We start from the raw sequence: 22,500 nt of genomic DNA, 5'->3' as shown, positions 1-22,500 counted from the left end.
GTAACTCAGTTTACCGCCGATCCAACCCTGGCCTGCGAGAAGTCTTTTTTATTCGCACGCCGTGCGCGGCTCTTAGTAGCCTACGTAGCAAACCTCCCAACTTTCTCAACGAATTCGCGCCGAAACGCTTACCACGGGCCGATCGCTCGTGGTCTACGTTACAGGCAGCCCTCTTGGCTATAAATATACGGAGGCGGAGGGCCCCGGGGTTTACAGTGGTGAAACCGTCCCTCGTCCCCTAAATAGTGGTTATTTTACTGTTTACTTAACTTGGTGGCAGCTCCCACTGTTGTTTTAAATTTGATGGCCTATTTCCAGTGACTGGCATCTCCGCAAATAGGCCTTTTTTAAAAATATCATAGTCCTGGTTGTTGTCCCTCTAAACTTCTGCTTAAGCATTCCTTCAATTTCTCTTGGGGCGATTATAAGTCACAAGAGAAATTGAAAACAATGCTTATGCAAAGCTTCGGAGGGACAACGAGCAGTATTATCGCATTTTTGAAAAAGGCCTTTAAGCATTTGTTCAGTACCTGTTGTAATTGGGTAACGCTACCATGTTGTGACTCCATGATCTTTCTCTCCGCATCCACTGCTGCTTGTATCCGCTCTCGCTCTTTTTGTTTAAATTCGTGCATCATCTCACGCTGTTTTTCTTCTTCCTCAGATCTCACTTGAGCCACTGCGCGGGAAATGTGTTTTTCTTCCTCTCTCTTCATGTCCTCTCGTAACTTTAACACGACTTCCTGATGCGTATCCTCCATTTCTGCAATCCTACACACAATGAAGAGGAGAAAATTAATGGAATTTGTTTTACTTACAAAACTAGTCTTCCATCGACACAAAAACAACCAAAATTATTGAATTTACATAGTTTTTCCAGCTTAATGAAGAACTGTAACAGTTTTTTGTGTGGTAAACCTCAGTCACAGATTGCCAAATTGAAACGTATTCAGAACTAGGTATGAACATCGGCGATTATTCTCATATTATACCAGAACTTCAAGATCTTCACTGGCTGCCAGTTCACGCTCGTATTCATTTTAAGATATTAATTTTAGTTTTCAAGGCAATTCACGGACTAGCAACACCATATATCAGGGATTTAATTAGTGTTTGATCGAAGTCCTCTTACAATCTTAAATCAAATAGTAGTCTTTTACTTGAGCCGCCTAAAGAGAAAATGCTTTCTACGCTTAGTGGCAGATCCTTCTATGCTGCTGCGCCATGTTTGTGGAATAGTTAGCCTGCGGAATTGCGCGAATTTCAATCATGAACTATTTTTAAACGTAAACGTACCTTTTTCAGATAGGTTAGACTAGAAATTCGATTTCATCTGGACCTTTTTAAGCTAATTTGATCTGATTTTATGGTATTATACTATATCTTTATTTCATTGATTTATTAATTAATTAATTTTCAGTCAAATGTATTTTACATTTCACATTTTACATTGTACAGTTATATCATTTTAGAATAGATTTTTAAGTGAATTATGGTAAAGCGCTACTGATCATTTTTATGTAAATAGCGCTATAGAAGTATTTCAATTACCATCATTATTATCATTATTATTAACTGATCTGAAAAAATCTACTGTTGTTTGCTATGAAGACACTTAAAATCTACCGTTGTGTTCTATTGAGATCAAAACCAGACTTATTCATTGACGGATCGAGGTTGCAGTTGATACCCTGGTATCGCCTATGTTTTTTTACTGTTGAATCGAGCAAACCGTCATTCGGTGTTATAAACCTGATAAAATATTATGCAATGCTCCGGAAAACCGCTGAAGGTAATGACTGTGGACGAATAACAGCAGCTAATCGCATGACAGTTTGATAGGTCAAGCTCATATTCGATTCTGCGGTAAACAAAGGCGAATCGCGAATCGAACTGTAACATTTTAGAACTGCAATCAACTTGAAGGTTACAAATAACTCCTCTGCGCCCTGTGTTTGAGCCTCTACATCAAACTATTTACGTTTTTTTTTTCCTGTTTTAGGGCTAAACAATGCTAGGACTGGAATTAGATGATTACATTTTTATTCTTCTCGAACGTACAGCTCACACGAACACTCCATTGACAAAAAATAATGACGGCAAAGCAAAACTGTTAGCGGAAACTTCTCATCATTTTCAACAATCGAGTACAGCACTTTAAAGACGATTCATAACCCAAAACAGCTTTTGCCTGAGAGCGGACGGAAAAGCCCAGAAAACCGAAATTGATGTGACTGTCGTGTGACAAACGCCCATGAAATCTGTCTGATATCTTCTTTTGTGTATGGGTAAAGGTTCTAAGTAATAGCTTCAGCACAGAATTGACCTAAAACAGAAATATCCTTGTGGCATAGGCTCTTTAAGAGTAAAAATGAGTCCAGTGAGCTTGGAATTCTTACTTTCCCTTCAGCTTCCGACACTCTTCCTTCTGATCTCTTAACTGGCGACACATATCTTCCACGCTGATAGACGTCTCTGCCAAAATTAAAGCAAAAACAGATGAGTTGCTCGGTAGTTGTGACACAGGTTTTCGGCCTTTTCTGCTCTTTCGAAATTTAAGAAAAGACTCCAAAACCTCACCATAATGTTGCACGAAGATTTGCCGAAGGCGACATTCGGTACCCCGAAGTTTTTACTCACCAGAATCGGAATCCTCTGTGGCTCTCTTCAGAGCGTCCTCAGCCTTTTGCTGCCAAACAGCCTCGTTAGACAGCGTCTTACAAACAAAATCCTGAAAAAAAAAGTCCACGTTACAATCATTCCACAAAGCCCTTTTCTCCCTATCTATTTTTAGTAGAAAACAAAGATGCCATTCTCTCGCTCGGTTCACATCACTATTGCGATCTTTTAACCAACGAAGCTGTGGAGGACCTGAAGGCGAGCAAGGCCGGTAAGACGATATATTTAAATTCTAACATGACTCCGAGGTTTTAGGGACAAAATTGCAAATTTTTCACGAAACCATCGCCTGGCAATTCCCAGAAGAGACTTGAACACAAACCAAAAGTATAGAAAAATGACCAGAGAGCCTCGGAGTCATGTTAGAATTTTAATACATCGAACGTGGGCTATTTGGTCATAAGCTACCTGAAAAAGGGAGGCAATGATTTCCAACATTGCTGCGCCAACAATGTTGCGTGTTGTTGCGTCCGTGTTGCACTTAGACTACGAGTAGTCCCCATTTTTCCTCAGGGATAGTAGAGCGAGAAAGTGACTACTCGTAGTCTGTGTTGCACTGGTGTGCAAACGGATGCAACAGATCCCAACAACACGTAACAACATGCAACAGGGTGTGTAAACGGACATAACATGTAAAATCCAACAATGTTGGGAGTTTTTTGCCAACAATGTTGCGTTCGTTTGCACGGGGCTATAGACGCAAAGCATCATGATAAACTTGATTAACAATGGTAGTGTTTCCAAGCGCGATTCGTTTTTAATCTCTCTTCTATTTATTGTTTTAACTAAATCAAATCTTCAATGCAAAAACTCTGTCAACCTATTCATAAGAAATACAATAGCTATCTAATAACAATCACAATTTTAACCATTAATAGTAAATGAAAACATTTCCAAGGCTGGTAGATCTCTATGTTTATAGATGGAAAATAAAAACCTCATCCTCTCCGCTTCTTTTTTAGGCACCTATTTTCGCGATCTTCGTTCTTTAATTCCAAAGCCGGATAAGGAGCTTTAAGTAGGTAAACTTTTTGTCACAATAATCTTACCTTAATCCATGACAGTGAATCATGCGTTGTAAGCTCCTCAACTAAAGTCAGCTCTTCTTCCAGCGCAGTGCATGTCCGACCTGACTTTGACAGTCGTTTCTATGGATGGAGTGGACCAATTTAGGTTTCTGGGAAACTGCCCACTACCACTCCCCTAACTCAACGTTAACATTTGCGTCTCACTTGGGGCAATATGTTGGGTTGATCCGATGGAGTATACAGCAGAGAAATAAACGATCTTTCTGAATACGAGCTTAAGTAATAAAAAATACAGCTTCTTTGCTGTTCAGAGCGTCTCTGGAAAACACAGCAGAGAAATAAACGATCTTTCTGAATACGAGCTTAAAGAATAAAAAGTACAGCTTTTTTGCTGTTCAGACCGTCTCCGGAAAACACTGCATAGAAATGTATGATCTTTCTTAACATGAGTTTACGTAACAAAACGACTGCTAATACTTCTTTCAATAAAGTTCCCACTATCGTGAAAACATTACTAGAAAAACTCCTGGAATGTATAATAACCTATAAAGCACGGTCCATGAAGTAAAATTATGAAAATTCAATGGTATAGTCTTTATAATAAATGATGCATTTTTAGCCCAATAGATTAAAAATAAAAGGCATCGTTTTAGAGAGTGAGATGTAATCCCTGCTTTATGGCGGAAGGCATTCTTTGCCGCCATAAAATAGGTAAGTTGTAACATTTTTGAGACTTTGCAAAGAGATTTCCCATAAAAATGTGAAGACTTGTTGGCTGGTTAAAAGTTGATGAAACACAAGTTTACCTCTTTCAAATGCTCGCAAGGTAACATCTATGTCCAAAAATTACATTTTCTTAACTTCTCTATCCTCCTCTCTTTTACAAAAGATGTCTGTGACACTCGACACTTTCGCGCGTTCAGATTCAGAACTGTAAATTGATTCACTACCTCGTTTGCTGTATAATCTTATAATAACATACAATAACACGGTAACCTGCAATTCTGTTATTGTAAACGTCTCGATAAATTTTACTTATGATTGTTGAGAAACGTTGCGCACCATAAAGGCTGGTTTTCAATAACGACGGAGTCGGAGTCGGAGTCGTAATCAGAAGCGAAGAACTTTTACGATCTGGTGAAAACAGCATTCTGATTCCGCTTACGACTCCGACACTTACGATCAAGTGAAAAATAGGTTGTCGGAGTCGTAAGCTGAAGTGGAAGAACTAAACCAATCACAAAGCGAGGAACGGGCATTGTGATTGGTTTATCCTTCCGCTTATGCTTCCAACTCCAACAATCTGGTTTTCACTTGATCGTAAACGACGGAGTCATAAGCGGAGTAAGAAGAAAATGAAAACGTTCTGCTTCTTCCGACTCCGATTCCATCGCGCTTATGACTGGTGACGACTCCGATTTTTTATTTTCAACAAGTCGTAAGCTCTTTTACGATTCCGCTTACGACTCCGTCGTCAGTGAAAACCAGCCTTAAGAGGACTAATGTTGGACGTCCTGTGATTTACTCACCAGCATGCCTTCTAGATGTTTCCTCAGTTCACCCGTTGAATCTTTTAAGTCTTTGTCTTTTGCTTCTTTCTACCATGGTCAAAGAAAGCAAAAAGTGTAAATGATGAAAAAACTGATCATTACCAAAAGAGGAAACCTTTTCAGTTCACATTTAGCAAGCTAGCTGTCGTACGTCCATGAGCGACAACATCAACTGAATTAACAAATTAAAAAAGGCTGCGGCAGAAGGGTCGCTATTGACTGACAAATTCAAGGGTGTGGAGGGGAGGGGTGCGGAACTTCAGTTTTCAGTTTTTAGTTCAGCTTCTAATTACGTGACGTAACGTAACGTAACGTAACGTAACGTAGGAGTTAAGTCACGTTTTCCTACGGTAGGAAAACGCGGCATCTCTTAACCGAAGGATAACATTTTGTCCAATTAAGGCTCACAGATCAGTTAACCACACCCCCTAATAAAACCTCCACGCGAAGGAACTGTTATGAAAAAACCCATCTTCTTAACCACATAAAAGTAACTGATGTTTAATTTTCCCAGTGTTATCCGGATAACGCGAGTATTAGTTGGTGTGGAGGAGGGAGGTGGGGTAGGGGAAAGAGGAGCTCGTTCCGTTTGAGAGAAAAAGCCGTGGATGTAGGTGACTAAGCGCACAACTCCCTCTCGTTTTCTGAAGGAGGGGAGAAGTGAGAAGGCTCCTTTTCGCAGTTTTAAAGGAAAAATAAAAAAAAAAAAAAGTCATGTTCGTGGTAGGGTTCACACTCAAAACAAACGAGGTTCTTCAGTAAATACTAAACTCACTTCACTTTCTGAGTTTGCGTACTGCTGGATTTCCTCCACTAGAGTTAACTTCTCTTGAGCCAGATTCCTCACGTGATCAAGCAATTCATCGTCATCCAGTTCATGATCAACTGTTCTTTGAACATCGCCGCGGAATGTGTGTTCAACCAACTTCCGCCGGAAACGATCAAACTACAGAAGGACATAAATAGACAGCCATTTTGAAGGAATTTCTGTAAGCCCCACCTATTCCCATTTTGTGAATCGCTTTGGCAAGAGAGAATGAACCAGATCATTCTCTCTTGCTTTGGCTACTCGCTTGCACGTGACCTAATTCCCGTGATACCCAAATAAAATGGCAGCCTGATATAACAAATTGCCAGGGGCCGGAGTGTGAAGTGTAACCTTTATGAAAGGACATGTTAATACTGTGGATTTTATCCAAGAAATTTGCCTCTAACTGTTGGCTGAGAATGTCATTTGTTATACCAGAATGTTATTGCTTTCTTGCAAGCTACAAGAAGCTGGGGATGGGAAAGCCGTTCTTTACAAATATTTCAGAGCAAAATATTTGTTTTTTCTTGCAGGGCCCGTTTCTCGAAAGTCCCGGTAACTTTGCGGGCCCGAAATCAAATATTCAAATCGAAATATAAAGAATAAGAGCGCGGGTCCCGGCTAGCAAACTACTCCATTTTGTTTCATTAACTGACAGTTTTAGCATGTTAGATGCAAAACTATTGAAACCTCTATCTTTAATGCAAACGGAGACAGCTTACCGGGCCCGTTAATTATCGGGACTTTCGAGAAACGGGCCCCTGCTCTTTTTCAAATCAAGTCTGTAGAATGGCGAATGATAAAAGACACTAATGGATACACAATTCCACAGAAAGCACAAAACCTTGCCCTATATCAAACCCAAACGGTTGAAGTGCTATTTTCTGTTTTAAATCAAAAGGCGACCAAAAACTAAACCTCTTTACCCATAAAGCTGATGTAAGGGAGTATTCCCCCTAGCAACACTGTTTCATTGTTTCAAAAAACCCATGTCATCAATGCTTCAATAAAATGCGTTACTGTAAAATCCCAGTTCACTTACTCTTTTTTCCAGTTGATGAAAGTCAACCTTGAGCAGTTTCTCAGCTCTTTGTGCGTCCAGACACTGAGCTTTAGCGTGATCCAGTTCCTGCTGAATCGCCTTGTCGCTCTTTTAAGAGAGAAGGTTTGTTTACTGATTACCTGACTGGGTCATTTTCAAGGTTAAGCGTGGGTGGGACTGGGTCGGTTTTTGTCGAACTGCATTATGGGACTTATTTAAGTATACAAGGTGGGTAAATACAAAATAAGATCGACCTAAGGGAGGTTTTTGAGCCCGCAATCAAGACTGAGCAACCACCACTAACCCTTATTTTTACTAAAAACCGCTGGACACAAAACCTCCCCTGGGTCGATGTTACATTGTCACAACCTACAAGGTGTTCCTCAGTGAACCCAGCTCAATGGTCTTATTGTCCTCGAGTTGCTTGAAGCTCAGTTGTAGAGCATGTGTACTACCCTATTTTAGGTAATTAAAGCTTCATGAAATTATGGTATTGGAAATTAACGCGACTTTAGTGGAAAACGACTTTGAAATAAAGGAAATTAACGAGGAAGAGAGGATAACATTTCAAAATGGTGAAAATTAACGTGATGCTCACAAAGAAACTAAACTTGTTGAGACAACAAAAACAAAGTTAGGCCCAGTTCAAACGTCGAACTTTGTATGTACCAAACTTAATACCTATTTGGGTCGACCCAAATCACAACAATTCGACGATTGATTCAGGCGTCGAACTTAATTAGTCGGACTCAATTCACTTTCACGATGTACAATGGTCTACAATGCTTAACAGTGAAATGAATTCAGTAATTTATGCATTAGTTTCGGCACATGAAATTTCGAAGTTTGAAGTTTGAAACGTAGTCGCTCTACAGTCGAAAATCCCATGTGGGCCACTCGATCTTAATTCATGGGTCCACCCAAATTAAAATATGTCGGACTTAATTGCTTCAAATGTCCATCTCTTCATGTTCTTAATTGAAGGGATTAGAATCAATACATGAAAAGTTCGACATTTGAACTGGGCCTTAAACGTATAATCTGAAATGGAAACTTTGTTCGAGGTACTTTCCCTAACGCACGAAGAGAGTCTAACGAAGAAATCTGGCCACTTCGAGGGTTCTTCACAGTTTCACTGTTACTGGCGGATCTCCATCCTTATAAAACACTCCTCTTTTCTACGTGTGAAGAATGTCCGAAGTGTATCCAAAATAATGGAAATCTCAAGGTCGCGTAAATCAACACCTCACATAGCCTCCCATGCAGGCGTTTTTAGGGGAGCTCGTATTTCGTACCTCCCCAAAAACGCCTGTTCTACTGAGAACAACATTTTTTTCCCATTCTTTTATTTGCGTGGTAAGTGACCAATCAACAGTTTCGAAATAAAGTGAAATAAAGTTTTGACAGGCTAACCACGACTTATAATCTCGTGGTGGTGTAAAAGCGTGACCCTAGAGTTACTCATTTCCTTCTTTTCGTTCCTTAGCTAAGTTAGCCTGCGAGCCGCAGACGTATTTCCGGTCGTCGCTTCTCTCCCTCCGAAGGTTTTTCTCGGCGGGTGAAACTAGAGCAGAAAAAACCGGGTGCTTTAGCAGGCTATCGCTAAGGTTATGCAGTGCACGGGTTATTCTAAAATCTGACTAAATCTTGCTTTTGTCACTCTGAGTCTAACATTTATTAGAGGTCATAAAGCTGTCCCAGTGTTTCATGCAGATCGACTAATATCGGGTTACCCTGCGGTCGAAGTCAACCTATCAGAATTTGGAAGGTACAATGTGATTGGCTTAGCTTGAGAAAGGAATGTTGTTCTCGATTGAGCAGGCGTTTGTGGGGACGGACGAAATACGAGCTCCCCTAAAACACCTTCGTGGGAGGCTACGCTGCATATTACCGGCGGGAAAATTACCGACTTGAATTCGTGAAGCGTTAATTTCCTATAAAAAGGTAATAACCAGAAGGTCATAGGCTCGACTCCTGTTAAGAGAATTATAAAATCTGGTAATATTATGACCTTCCGCAATGTGGTCAGACTTGCTCTGATTCAAACACAACATCCGGGAGATTCAAGTCTAGGTGCTATGGCAACTAACCTGTCTTCCTTCGCTGAGATGATCTCTCATCTTCTCTAACTCGTGTTCTAAATCAGCGATGGTTTTAATCCTTTCCTTCAATTGCTTCTCTGTGGTTTGAAGTTTCTGAAAAGGGCAAAAAAAGAAATCAAAGAAGTAAAATAACATAATTGGTACTCACATTCACAGGAACAGACAAGAGTCGACACTCTGTTCGAAAACAGGCTTGGGTAACGATGCACAAATGATCTATCTCAATGAACTGCCTAAGCAAGCCGTTTACAAATTATCCTACGGCTAAACTTAATGCATGTAAAACCGGCAGAAAAAGAAAAAGCTACTTAAACGAGCAATTAGTTACAAGGAATTACCTGCGCTAACGAGCTTGCAATACAAGCATGCATTGAAATTATTACATGTACGACTACAACGAAATAAAACTGTGATTACTGTTGGTATTAGCTTCTTCTAGCGGCTGCTTTCATGGAAACTTGGACGCTTTACTTTCCGCAAAAATTCAAAGTGTGACTTTCCCGATAAACCTAAAATATTGTGTGGCCCTGTGCAGAAAATTACATGTTTTTTTCAAGTGGCTTGACATTCATTAAACTTCAACGGACTCTGAAAACCTGTCAGCCGCTCAGATCAGAACAAACCTAGACATTTAGACAATATAGAACCAATTATGACCCCATTAAAAACAACGGAATGAGAAAAAAATAACAGAAATTTTGCAAAAAACAAGAGTATTAACAGAAACAAGGATATTTAATTTCTGATAAAACATGCTTGATTTTGGACAATCCAGACTTCTTTGGTATTAACTTAGAAACTACAGGGAAACATAACTATTCAGTTTATTGACATTCCTGAAAGGACATTTGTCTCGTGTTGTCTTGAAAACATGAACATGTATCAACAACACAAAAGCTCAAAAGCCGAATCCATTACACTAAGTAAACAAGTAAACGAACTTCCTGCTGCACGCTAGCTGCACGCATTTGCAAGCGTAATACAGTCACAGCGGAAGTTTAAGAGCACACAGTAATTTTCAAGGAGTTATAATAACTGCTCTAGTGCGGTTAATTTAACTCCTTTTACAGTAGAGTCATTTTTTTCGTTGTTATCTTAACTCCAAAAAGGAGTTTAAAGAACTCTTTTTCAGGAGTAAAAATCACCTCAGATTTGGAGTTAATACTGAGGAGTTAAAGTAACCCGCCAAAGGCGGTTATCATGTACCTAAAATTTTTACTCCATTTTTGGAGTTATAATAACTCCCTAAAAATTACTGTGCACGAAAATAAAATGGCGGCTTACGAGAATGAACTGGACCGAAATGAATGTGGGTTTATCAATAGCCTTCGGGTAAAACGTGTTAACAATGACGATAAAAGGATACTTAATTGATTTGGCTTTACTTATTACATGTAACTTTGTACAAAAACATTGTTGATTAGAGTTATGTAAGGCTTGCCATGAATTAATCCCTCATAGCGTCTTAACTCTGCGAATATTTGACCAATTTCCATGAAATTTAGCCAACCAAATTATCCTGTAAACATCTGAAAAATATAGGCTTAACATATCTCTAACACTCCGTTGCGTATGTATGTAATAAAAAAAATGTACTAAAAAGTTTTAAGCGTTTAATAATAATAATAATAATAATAATAATAATAATAATAATAATAATAATAATAATAATAATAACTTTATTTTATTGTCAATGTATTTAGCTCAACAGTTATATTAGCTAATTGGGGACACTTCCCTAAGAACTGACACTAATCTTTTACATGACTTTAAAATTAATGATCTTACCCAAAACCTAAAACTATATATAAATGTTCATGACTCAGAATTTACACAAGTCACAGCAGTTACTATTATTATCTACATGGCTAGAAAGGTCCACACCGCGTATATGTTTCTTGAATGCTTTGAGGCTTGTCAAGTTTCTGAGCTCACTACTGACTTTTGACCAAATGAAAGGTCCTTGGTAGCGTTTGAAAAGTGAAATAATATTTTACTGCGGGCGCAATTTCAATGAAGATAAGCACATGATTTTAGAGACTGTTTACGAGGTGGGGGACCCCAGGTAGGTGAAGTAAGATGTGGCGGGTCACCCCACCTATCATGTAAACATGATCAAATTAAAATGAGATATTATAAGGACAGGCGGGTTACCTCACCTGCCTTGGGTCCCCCACATCCATGTAAACAGGCTCTTGGAGAAATGGTAAAGATAGTTAAATTAACTCATTCTTTAGTACATCCTTAATCATTATTCCACATAATGGAAAATGAAACACGATGGAAACTGTACCTATGTACTGGCTGTTTACTAATTATAAGACCGATTACAAGGTGTTAAACCCAGAACTCTAAAATAAAAAAGGTGATGTTTCAGATGGGAAGACCTTTATAACAGATCACTCAATTCTTACCCCTTTTGTTGCATAATGCTCTTGTTCTAATTTTTGTGCCTCTTTCTCCACTTCTTTAGCGGCCTTCTGCCTTCCCAGCTGCAAATAAGAGAAAGAAAGCTTGATTGTTACATACAGTTTGTACATATTTATTAACCCAGGGGCACCCAACGACTGTTTTATTTAAAATATCTGTTTCGAAAAGCAACTATTCCCTAGAATGTTCTATCAGTCACTTGACGACGGCTAAAAATTTCTAGATGACCGTTCTATTCATAAACAATTTTCAGAGCGTATCTAATAAATTCCCTACGATTTTCTGAAGTTTAATTTTCGCATTTAACGTCCCAAGTTAGGTTATTTTTCATTGACAAAAGGAAACATGTGATGGAGAGATGAATAAGAAAATGTCTCACTTTCGTAATACGTCAAATTTCATCTAAAATGTTCGGGAAAATAATACTGAATCCCTTGAAATTTCGAAAAGACTCATGTTCCCTTAGGATGACCGAACAGATACAAATTTTACAACGCCGCTTAGAATGCTTTTCTAGATATCTTAAAGTACTCTGGATAGCCTAAAAAGTGTTTTCAATGTATTTAGGAGCAAACCGTCGTTGGGTGCCCCTGATTAACCCTTAAGTGAAAAATACTATACAGGATGTTAAAAGGAGATTGGGCACTTTGACAGTTTGAACGTTGTCGTTTTTAGTGACATGTAAGGGAGCTTAAGCAACGACGACGGCGACGTCAACGAAAACGGCAAAAAAGCAATAGGTTTGGATTGGCCAAACAACAACTTTGCACGTGCATCACGCTTTTTTTGTACATTTCTTTGCCGTCACTGCACGACTACGACGTGAAACTTCCTGATTTCACGTTTTGTGAAGGACGTGAACACAAGACAACGACCTTCTTTTTCTTTCTCTGAACTTCGATACAGTCTTTTAGAGTTCAACTCTTGGAAAATTTGTCAATATTTGACGAATTGAACGAGATGGAATAAGCGCGATAAAGTTTAAAGCCACGCGAATTCACTTTTTAAGTGATGTTTTCGTGGCCGTCTCCGTCGTGGTCGCTTAAGCTGCCTTGTAGCTTTAGTTCCAACGGTTCAATAGTGAGCTTAAGAAAAGAAATTTTTAAACGATGCACGTCAACTGGAAGTAGCGTTTTTAGGGCAAATTGTCTCTATAAGAGTTAAAACACTTAGCGATACAAATCTGGTGGCGTCAGGGCACTAACAGGGAAACGGCCTGACTTCCGATTGACGTGCGTCGCTCAAAACGCCTCTACTACAACTCCCTAATGTGTAGTCGACTGATTGTACAAGTGACTCTTCTGTGTTACTCTGCATGCGAGCAAGCTTTTCAGTGGAGTTACATTGTTTGAAGCCACATGCAAGCGACACACGACAGGAGACACCAGAGCGTAGGCTGAACAAAAAGAAACGTGGGCTTTACTTTCCTCTGCTTCACACGTGCTCGCTTCGCTCGCCACACAAAATGGAAAGCTTGCTCGCAGGCTGTTTTTATAAAGTTTCATATAAGACAGCTATTGGCAGTTTAAAAGCGTCTATTCGAACTCAAATCACCACATATCTTTGCATTAACTTTTATGGTTTAACCTGAGAAAGGATTTTGCCTACACTAGGAGCGTTGCGTGACGACACTAAAATAGCTTCGAGAGAGACTAGCATCCCGTGCACATCTCAGCCCCATAATTCCGAATCCCGGCCACAAATAAGGAACATCCCGGATCCCGAGATTCAAATAGGAAAAATCCCGGATCCCGGATCCCGAAAAACCTATTGGGAACCCTCGATACAGCCGAACGTGTAACACGGAAAAAGTAATCGTTTCTCGTCGTAGCCTGCGAACTAGCTCTCCATGACCATTTAGTGGAGTCGCGAGTCCCTCGAGGCTGGCTTCGTTCCCTCCAGAAATAGAGAACTTGCTACCGGCTTCCCCACGTAGCTGAGGGCGCCTCTCGAAACTTCCCAACGAAGGGGGAGTGTTGAGAGACAGCTGTACTGGCAGGATACGATTAAAATTATCTTTGAGGATAAGACAACATTAGCTTTGTGTATTATATCTAACCTTCGTCGACATGGTGGAAATTGTTGAATCCTTTTCACGTAGTTCCTTCTTAAGTTTTTCAATCTCTCTCTTCGCCTGATGCACTAAGGCGTCCTTTGCAGAGTTTTCTCTCTGTAACCCGTTCAGCAGTGTCGTGGACTGAATTTTTTGCTTGTTTAGCTTTTCATTTTCGTTGGATAGTTGAGCAATTCTTCGCTCCTTCTCAGCGATGTCAGTGCGTAACGATGCGATCTTGTTTGTGGTTGCGTTTGGGTCCGTTTTAACCCAAGCGGAAGCCTTAGGCTGTGAATAATAACCAAAAACATCCCACTTCCATAAGCTTTCACAGTGAAACTCTATTTAAAATAGAACGTTTTCCAAGTTGTCGAGGAAAACTTGCCTTAGGAAATCAAAATACATAAACAAGCGCCCCAATAAACAGTAACAGGTAAAGGTAAAGAGTCCTTATTTTATGTCGGTAGCTCGAAATAATCATCTGACTAAGGGTTGATTTCCACTGTCGCGTAATGTTTCCGTGTGAACGCACGTAAAATTTACGCGCGTAAATGAAATAAAGACATTATATAGGGCCGTTTATACGAGAGAAAATAAGTCGCGGCTTACTCGAGCCGAGGCTTACATAAGCTGCGAAAGGAACCATTTATACGAGTACGGCTTACATAAGACGCGAACTGCTGGTATAAATGGTTCACGGCTTAGTTCGCGGCCAGACCGGTCCAATGATGACGTAGTTTGTTTTGGTGCCTAGCGAAACGATTGGCTTTGGTCTAAAAAATCGCCTTATTTTACATTCTTTCAAATTAACTTTTCGCTCAAGATAAGCGTTGCGCTGTCGCGCAACTTGTCGGAAACCTCGACGAAAAGTTCGTCATCGGTCAATCGAGTGGTTTGAAAGAGATGTTCCAGGGATGCATATGGATGAGGTGTTGTTTAGACAAAATTTTGAGTTTTCTCGTGCAGCAGGTCACTTTCCCGCCACTGCAGCGCGCGTCTCTCAGCCGTGAAGGTCTGGGATATAATTGAAAACAGAGCATGCGCAGCATTTGCGGACAGTATGCCGCGGACAACGTTTTACGCCGCGGCTTGGATAAGCCCAACCCAAAACTCCTCGGCCAGGATAAGCCGCGGCTTGAAGTAGCCGTGGGTGAATAAGCCGTGAACGTAGATTTTGTACCATTTATACGGGATGTTCGCGGCCTATTTACCCAGAGGCCAGAGCAAGCCGCGGCTTGTTTTCTCTCGTATAAACGGCCCTATAATGTATGAAAGGCCACGCCTAAACGTGAAAGTTGAGCAAGGATCAACTTTTACGTTTAGGCGTGACCTTCCACACATTGTCTCTATTTTATTTACGCGCGTTCGCACGATAAAAATTACGCGACAGTGGAAATCCACCCTCACAAACCTAAGGCCGACGGTGCGCTTATTTTATCCGCCCTCTCTCCATGACTGCTCCATTTAAGGGGTATTTAAAGCTACTTAAAGCTACACGGAAAGGAAAGAAGTCGAAAGAAGGATTTGAGGTCACACCTGGCAATCGTACTCAGGACCTCCCGCACAGAAGGCCGCGTACTAACCAACTGGGCTAATCCTTCCTACTTCATAGAAAAAAAAAAACCTTGAAAAATTCTCCCCTTACATTTACTGCAGTAAGCCTACTTTCTGTGTAGTTTTTCATAGTAACTAAAGTAAAATTCCGGTTGCCAGCGCTTGAAGCACATGAAGCAACACGCACATTTAAAATATTCTGCTTGTAATCATTCCCTGTTTCATCACACTTCGGCTATAATTAATACTGTTCCACCGTGCTTTTGCCATCTCTCATTGAGAACAAGTACGATGTTTATTAATCATAATAACAACTACAATCTTGCTTACGGCCGGCCAGTTATAACACCCTCAAAACCCCTTTCATAATTGTAGAAACAAAGCTCGTATAATCAGTATTCAACAACGTTCCATAGGTAAAGGACTTATCCAAACTGTTACCTTTTAATATACCATTTTTGACAAAAAAGGTAGTCCTTTTCGTATACCTTCCATTGAGAAATGGTACCCCTATCTCATACCTACTATCAGTTACCTTCCATTGAGAAGTAGTACCCCTATCCCATACCTACCATCAGTTACCTTTCATTGAGAAGTGGTACCCCTATCTCATACCTACTATCAGTTACCTTCCATTGACAAATGGTACCCCTATCTCATACCTACTATCAGTTACCTTCCATTGACAAATGGTATCCCTATCTCATACCTACTATCAGTTACCTTCCATTGACAAATGGAACCCCTATCTCATACCTACTATCAGTTACCTTCCATTGACCAATGGTACCCCTATCTCATACCTACTATCAGTTACCTTCCATTGACCAATGGTACCCCTATCTCATACCTACTATCAGTTACCTTTCATTGACAAATGGTACCCCTATCTCATACCTACTATCAGTTACCTTCCATTGAGAAATGGTACCCCTATCTCATACCTACTACCAGTTACCTTCCATTAAGACATGGTACCCCTATCTCATACCTACTATCAGTTACCTTCCATTGACAAATGGTACCCCTATCGCATACCTACTATCAGTTACCTTCCATTAAGAAATGGTACCCCTATCTCATACCCACTATCAGTTACCTTCCATTGACAAATGGTACCCCTATCTAATACCTACTATCAGTTACCCTACAATGACAAATGGTACCCCTATCTCATACCATCAGTTAATCTTCTTGCGTAGCGTTTGATAAATTAAATTGATATGGCCGTAAGATGCGTTGGGTCGAAATACTCAAGTTAAAGCCCCTTCTAAACACCCATAGAGAAGACAATTTTCCCTACCCTTCCATATACTTCAAGTCACGAAATCCTTACTCTGTACATATACCCGAAGTCTGAAAAAAGGTACCCCTTTTGGGTGGGGCCTCCCCGTATAGGCATCATGGAGAGTGTGTCCACTGGCAATATTTAGGACAAACCTGTGCCTGCAATTGGTCCTTTAAAGTAGCAACTTCGTTGTTTTTGGCGTGCAGTTGATTCTGGTACATCGCTAGTTTCTGCGCTGCTGCCTTCTCGCTTTCTTCCTTCTCTTGTACAATCACTTGCAACTGCGATACTTGCTCACGAAGCTGATGAATTATGCTTGCATTAGAAAACGCTGAATCCTCTCCTCCAGCTCTGATAATAGTAAAAATAGAAAGCATCACATAATGGTCGTGAAATGCTTTCAAACAGCATTTTGATCCTTTAAAGTGACCACAAGCGGCTTTGCAATCGCTTAGCAATCACAAAGGCGACAGTAGCAAAGAGTTACCAATAAGACGAATTTCGCATCCTTTCAAACATCGAATTGTCATCGGATTTTGCCAAATTGTTCAATATGTCAAATGCAGGTGACTTTACCAAGAGTAAAATTCCTTAACGGATGTTCAGCTTACGGGTTAACACCCCATAAAACGTTGCATTAGAGAATGCCACGTTGTTGTCGTGCAGTAAGCCGTGGGTGGCTACAAACGTACCAAAAAGTTTGATAAACCTGAGGAGTTGTTGTTTTGTTTTTTTTTTTCACTGGGTTTTCTAGGAGAGGAGGCTCTAGTTCATTGTGTTAATGCGCTACGAAACTTAACTTTAGCAAAGAAATCACTTGTAAATGACAAACTTACAATTTCTTGTCAAACATTATGCCTTCTAAGCATTATATCAAACGTTGCAAACAACTTTAAATAACTGTCAGGCTAACTAGTTTTAAAAACCCAGAATTGCAATCCGTTTCAATCTTCTTAAACTTTGTCCATCCGAGCCTTCTTTTACATTTGCCTTGTTACTTGTACCGTGTTTTAATGTTTTGAGGGGTTATCTTTAATGTTTCACTCAGTTTGGTGGCATTTCTTACTGTTTGAATTTTCATAAATTTTGTGGTACAGCTCCTTTAAAATGGCTTATGCATTGTTGGATCCCTAAAGAAGACCATACTCGATCCAACACAGTCTGACGGAGTTTTAGATTTTGTATGCAGGAGTTTATTTGCTCACCAACCTGAGCGACACCTTTACAAGAATGAATATTAAATGTCATTCTTTCCTTCTTTCGCACCTTACGTGAAAGCTGAAAATCTGCAATTTCCAACCCTAAGCGAGACAGCAATTACCCGATTCATTTTCATTAAAGAGTCCCTTGCAGCATTTCTACATCAATTTCAGGACTGACAAGTTTCATGTTGCTTTGTTAGTGACCTCAGAATTAACCATTTTTTGCCGAATCATGGCTCAAATCAAAAGAGAATAATTCTGGAATCTAGCGACCGACCGTACACAGGCAGTAGTCAGTGTGGTAGGAATAGTGTCTCCTGTTAGAATAGAAACCGCGTTTCAATATGTGTAAAGCATGTTTAAAAATGGACTCCAAAAGGCAATTTGTATTTTGTTCAAAACCAGTCACTTTATTGTTGACTAGAACAACACGCCAGAATTAGAAACAAAAGATGTGCCGTTAAGGTATGCGTCGCTTCATGTCAAATGCGGATACCAATTCGACAAAAGCAACGTTAGCTGTTTTTGGTCTTTTTCATTGCCAAGTTGTATCAGTTGTTAGTTACTTCATTCACTGCAAAGAACCACTTTCAACAGGACAAGATAACACGACCATGGTTTCTGATGTACGTTTTCAACAAATTTGTAAAGGTTATTCAGAACAAATTGCAATAAAATCTTTATTAAAAACTGCAAACGAGCTTGTTTTTCATTAAAGGAAAACCTTCATTATGAAGGCGGATCACTCACTGTCTCGCCTGTCCCAGGCTCTCAGATCACTACACTATCAGATGGCAGGGATGACGCGTAAGTGAAAGGCGCGCGAAAATATGAGCGCATAATCTGGAAAAAGGAGGTTACCTCCCGTTTAAATTTGGTATTCGCGTCTTCTCACGGAGCTGGCCATCTCGGAGCCTGGAACAAGCTAACCACTGTCTTAAGTAGAGACTAACAAGAGCAAATGTACCTGAAACTGCCACTCGACTGCAGAGCTCCTTTCAGATCTACAACCTCATCTCTCAGAGCTGCAATGACACCATCTTTACGATGACACTCTGCTTCGTATGAAGCTAGTCGGCTCAGTTCATCACCCATGCGTAACAGACGCTCCTCCTGGAGAAAATAAAATAAAAACAAAAACAAAACAAACTGTGACACAAGATAGGCAAGATAAGGATAAGATTTGGAAAGTTGAGACACAACAATTTCTGAGGGTATTTAGTCGGAAAAGTAAGCAGACAAAATTGATTCAATTTTTTTACACTAAAATTGAGAACCGTATACGATGTAAAAAAGGATAAATTTCAAGGTCAAAAAAGGGTCCGTGCTAAGCCTTTGTCCTGAAAAATATTCAGTATGCATTGTGGCTTCCATAATGCACCAAGCTGAGGCAATTATGACATACATTACTAACATTATTATAGTCCTTACTTGACACCATCACCTGACCAGCAGTATGCAGTCAAAACAAAGCAATCAATGACAAAGACTTTTGTGAGACAATTTTAAACGATTAATAAGCCTACCAGGTAACATGATATTTCTATAGCATCCGTGCCCTCCCCAAAAACCTTTCCAAATTCCCCTAAGCTCTACACAAGGACTTTGCTTCCGGGGGGGGGTGTACTGAACAAGTGTTTATACAGGGAGGCTCCACTTCGAGGTCAAACTCCTTGCATTTTATATACTATTTTTCACGAAAAAGGTACCCCTTTCGTATACACCCTATTGACAAATGGTACCCCTTTCACAAACTTTGTTTAGAAGTTTGCATCCCCAACAGAACGTTTTCTCGACTTTATAATCTGTTAGATCTTTTGGGCCCTTTTACAGACCCAAATGACGGATTTCTCTACCCTTTAATACACATCAACGAGTGAAATCCCTACCCTTTCATATACCTGATGGCTGAAAAAGATACCCCTTTCACGCGGAGCCTCCCTGTATAGGCTATCATAGGGAGTACACCCCGCCGAGCTTGGCTCTCCAGCTTACTTACCATCAACCCCCCTAGAAGGTTTTGAGACAACAAATTTCACTGTAGCTCAAAGAAGCTTACCAGATCTTGAATGCTTTGCTCCCCTGTTATCTGCACTGGACCATTAATCCATCCACCTGTAAATTCAGGAGACAATTGACATGAAAGTCTCAGCATTATTATCAGGGGGGACAGGAGGGGGTGCTAAACTTCCTACCTCCCATACCTTGCATTACTGGACCCTGCCACTTTTTTCTTGCCTTCCTTCCCCAGTGGGGTATTTCTGGGAAATCTTGGTGGGGATGTGCCACCCGGTTCTAAAAATCCTGATCTTATTTCAGACAAAAACTTTCATTATCCAAACCTGTTTTGAGACCTAAAATTACTTACATTTGTTTAAAATCCTTTCAGATTCGCATATTATCTTGCTTTCTTGTTCATTTGGAATTAAAATGACAAATACGGTTATAAACTCCCGTAGTTCCCTGGAAAACCATTCCTGATTCCAGACCAAAATATGCAAAGTCTATACCCTTTTTCAGACTGAAACGGCTCAATAACCCTACCCTTTAAGGCAGTACATACCTATATGGCTTTTAAATGGGAGTACCATCCCCGGGCTTCCTCCCTTAATAGACTTTTTCAGTTGCAAAATATTACACGCAAGCTCTGACTTTCAGCAGTTTTAGAACTCCCACCACTCATATCCCTCCTGTTGCCTATCCTTCTGGGCTCCCTACCCCCCCCCCATTCATATCCCTCCTGCTGCCTATCCTTTTGGGCTCCCTACCCCCCCCCCCCCACCCACTCATATCCCTTCTGTTGCCTATCCTTCTGGGCTCCCTACCCCCCCACTCATATCTCTCCTGCAGTCTATCCTTCTGGGCTACCTACCCCCCACCCCACTCACATCCCTCCTGTTGCCTATCCTTTTGGGCTCCCTACCCCCCCCCCCTACTCATATCCCTCCTGCTACCTATCCTTTTGGGCTGCCTAACCCCAGTCCTCTCCCGCCTATGAATGCTTTAGAGGAAAGTATCACAGAGATTTTGCATTGCCCTTAATGTTAGCATACAATTTTAAAGAAACATAAGAAGTTCGATTTCAATCTCTGGTGACTACTACTACTACTACTACTACTGCATACATGTAATTGTCCTTATTCCATGCTATGTCTTTTTGTTAAAATTCTCACATTCATATGGTTAAGTCAGTGTGGTTAAAGCTACCAAAAAATTGCTGCAAGGATTTCATTTTAAAAATGGTCTTAAATAAAACCATGAAAATCCACTGCAAATAAAGCAAATAAGCAACCAAAATAAACAAATCTTTGTAACTTTAACTCCAGCAGAACTGCAGACTCGCCAGACTAGTCCAGTCATATTCAGAAATTCATTTTCAATCAAAAATGTCCAACTTGATTAGTCTATTCCTAAATAGTATACAGGGCAGTGTTCCGTTTTTGGTGAACATTCTCCTGTAAAACCCTATTTCCTCTCATTTCTTACTTTTGGACTAATCTCCTTAAACTTCTTGCTAACGGAAATGTAATATTCTTCTTTGGCTGTCCAACTTCACTTAAACATTTTTTTAGTTACTCCTTTCCCCTGTATTTTGCACTATCATATAATATTGTATATTATAGTTTTAGGGGGCGATCATTCAATCCCTTCTTCTACAGAAACCAATTAAGTGGCCGTGTTCATTCACCGATATGATCTTGAGAAATTGCACAATTAACAGGGAAGACCTTGCGAGCACGATGTCAGACAGGAATGCATGGAATAAGATCATTATTCACAGCATCCCGACTGAAAAGGCTGGATGATAATAATGATGATAATGATGATGATAGTTACCTCTAGCAACAGGAGGACCAGGTATCCTTTCTCTGCCAGCAGAGCTGGGTCGAGTCCTGGTAGCACCAGCACTTGTTGGGCGAGATCTCAGAGGAGGGTGCGGCATAACATTAGCCTGAAAAACAACCACACTGCAATAAGCAAATCCTACCACAGAGTTAAGAAGACTTGTGGGAGAACCTAGTTTAGTGGCCTTATAGAGCATATGGTCTAGTAACCAGAAGATCATAGTTTCTACTCCTTGCTCCTTGGGAGCACTCAGATTTTTTTCAGAGCTGCCTGTGTCACTTAGTAAATACCCTTGCGAAATGAATTCCCAGCTTTCTGGGAATTCCTAGGAATTCTTGAGAATTCCTAGGAATTCCCAACAATTCCCAACTATGCAAATCAGCCTTCATCAAATAAGCTTGGAATTCTTGAGAATTTTTGGGAATGGCAAATTAGGTCTCACTCTAGGCTTGGAATTCCTAGGAATTCCTAGGAATTCTAAGTTTTCCAATTTTAGAAGCTTAAGAATTGTTGAGAATTTCTGGGAATGGAAAAATTCAGGCCAACTGGGCTTGGAATTCCTGGGAATTCCTAGGAATTCTAAGTTATGCAAATTAGGAATTCAGCTCAGGGATGTTTAAAAATCAGAAAGACTTTAAAAATTGTAGAAGATTTCGTAGTCTTTTCTTATTTTTTCACATTTTAATTTTAAGTGATTGCACTGAAACAATTCTAAACTTATAATACAGAACATACTGGTGATGTATACTTCTATACTTACATTTTTATATTCAACCCAATTTTTTTACCTAATCTGGTAATGCTGACATGTGGCGAATGCTGTTCACAAACCTCCAACCAGTATTTAAATTAAGATAACAATTTAACTTATCTAAATTACATTATTACAGCATATTACAGCAATAAATATTTAAAGCT

The 22,500-nt window shown here is 40.0% G+C and overlaps 1 pseudogene; it reads right to left on the bottom strand.

The window, feature by feature from the left end:
• The window catches only part of LOC140925678 (uncharacterized), a 56,532-nt pseudogene that overhangs the window by 25,575 nt on the left and 8,457 nt on the right, over window positions 1–22,500 (bottom strand).

The sequence above is a fragment of the Porites lutea genome, chromosome 1 (assembly GCF_958299795.1).
Source record: "Porites lutea chromosome 1, jaPorLute2.1, whole genome shotgun sequence".
In the NCBI taxonomy this organism is placed as follows: domain Eukaryota; kingdom Metazoa; phylum Cnidaria; class Anthozoa; order Scleractinia; family Poritidae; genus Porites; species Porites lutea.
Note: the sequence above shows the minus strand (reverse complement) of the source record. Positions and strands in the feature narration are given on the sequence as shown.